The sequence below is a fragment of the Nicotiana tabacum genome, chromosome 2 (assembly GCF_000715075.1).
Source record: "Nicotiana tabacum cultivar K326 chromosome 2, ASM71507v2, whole genome shotgun sequence".
NCBI classification, from domain to species: domain Eukaryota; kingdom Viridiplantae; phylum Streptophyta; class Magnoliopsida; order Solanales; family Solanaceae; genus Nicotiana; species Nicotiana tabacum.
This window is the reverse complement of record NC_134081.1, coordinates 21,662,803-21,664,964: the sequence shown is the minus strand read 5'-3', so window position 1 is coordinate 21,664,964 and position 2,162 is coordinate 21,662,803. Positions and strand designations below refer to the sequence as shown.

The following is a 2,162-nucleotide window of genomic DNA, read 5'->3' as shown; positions in this document are numbered from 1 at the left end:
AGCAAATTTAAGCTTTTTGGGTAGAACTACCATGCTAGCAGTTCCTCTGATGTTTTTAAATTATGTATTTTGAGCAGACATCCTAGGAACTAAAATTGTTAGGAATTTTTGGACATGTAACATAGATACAATTAAAAAAAATATGAGCTCATTCAACTGTAATGGAATGCGCCCTCTTATAAAGTCTGCAATGTAATACCTAGTTTCTTATATATATATATATATATATATATATATATATATATATATATATAGAATAAACTATATAGGCAACATATATAGATTTTTTTTTCAAATCATACTCAACAATGGCTTCTCATCTAAAAGATGTCATAAAATCAACAATGATAGATCAAATACGTAAAGCATTATGTGAGTACAAAAGAGATCATTTCACATGCACTTAAAAAGATTTGCAGTTCTGGCTTGATGAAAATATTCATTTGAAAGCTAGTCAAGGTATAGTATCAAACACACTCATACAATCAACTGAGTATCTTTCGACTAAACTTAGAAAAGGGAAGGGATATCAAGAGGCACAAGCCAGTAAAATTTTCAGACATGAAAAAGGTTGTTTATGAGTGGTTTCTCCAATACTACAACCGTGTAAATATAATCGGAGAGTTAATTTTGGAGAAAGCGAGAGATACCATGAAACTTTTATATCCTCAACAAGATTTTGAGAATAACTTTTCTCAAGATTGGCTTGAGAAATTCAAGCTAAGACATGGTATCAAGTTATTTCGTCATTTTGGCGAGAGTGGTTCTTGATATACAAGACATGGAGATGACATTGGAGTCCATAAAAGAAAAATAGACTAGTTCCCTATGAATGATGTTTTTAATATGGATGAAACTGGTTTGTTGTACAGTTTACAAGCTGATCATTCTCTTGCTACTAAACAACTTGAAGGAAGAAAGCAGGACAAAGAAAGGCTCACAGTTGTTATTTGTTGCAATGAGGATGGATCTGAAAAACTTTTTTTTATGGATTATTAGAAAATATGCAAAGCCACGTGGCTTCAAGAATGTCAACATGAACAGTTTGAATTGTCAATATCGTGCAAACAAAAGAGCATGGATGACAAATGTGCTTTTTGATGAATATATTCGTTGGTTTGACCAAAAAATGCATGATGGACGAATTTTGCTTGTGGTAGATAATTATCCAACACATCCAAGAAATATTGAATGACTAAAAAATGTTGAATTATTTTTTTTGCCCCCCAACATGACATTAAAAATTCAACGTTGTGATGCTTGGATAATAAGAGCTTTCAAGATGCATTATCGCAGTAGATTTTACCGTAGGATATTCGAAGGCTATGAGCTTGGACAAAACTAATACAAGAAAGATTAATATTTTGGATGCTATCAATCTTGCGATGCGGCTAAGACAACAAATGTTCAGCAAGAGACAATAGCAAATTATTTCCGACACTGCAAAATTCATGCGGGGAATGAAGCCTCAAGGAATTTAAATAAACCCACTTGTGAAAATGATATTCATGAACTTGAGGTCATGGCTAATGATCTCGGTTACCGCAATAAAATATATGTCAATAGAAAGTTCGATTATCCGGGTGAAAATGATGTATGTTCAAAGGTTCGGAGCTTAGAAGAAATTATGGATACCATCGGAGAAAACAATATTGATGATGAAGTTGAAGACGATACAATACCTTTAGAACCAGTTGCGCGTAACGAAGCACTTATCGCGTCTAAAACTCTTCACAATATTTTGGTGCAGTTCGAGAAAACAACACCAGAATATTTTGATGCAATAAGAAAAGTTAGATATGAGCTTCAACTAGATTTAAATTTTAAGAAAAAATAAAAAATACTAGAATCATGTTTCGCTAAATTGTCTTAGATATTTTTATAATTTTAAAGAATTATTAATTTATAATATTAATGGGACCATATATTTATATAGGTGTATTTCAAAAATTATTATCTTATAATCTTACAGAAATCGGTGATATTTTCCACTTCCCCAAGTCGGGATCGGAGAAAAATATTATTTTAGAGAGTTTATTAATTTACCGAGTATTAACGTAGAGAGGTTCTATTGTATATGCTTTTGAACATCATTTTGTACGCAATTTAATTTGACAGTAAGTGTGAACATATTTACTATCTCGATTGATCATTAAAACATT

General features: G+C 31.5%; 1 pseudogene; it reads left to right on the top strand.

Annotated features, from left to right (window-relative positions):
• Window positions 1–308: 308 nt before the first annotated feature.
• LOC107796359 (CENP-B homolog protein 2-like) lies at window positions 309–1,837 on the top strand (annotated as a pseudogene).
• The last annotated feature ends 325 nt before the right edge of the window (window positions 1,838–2,162 follow it).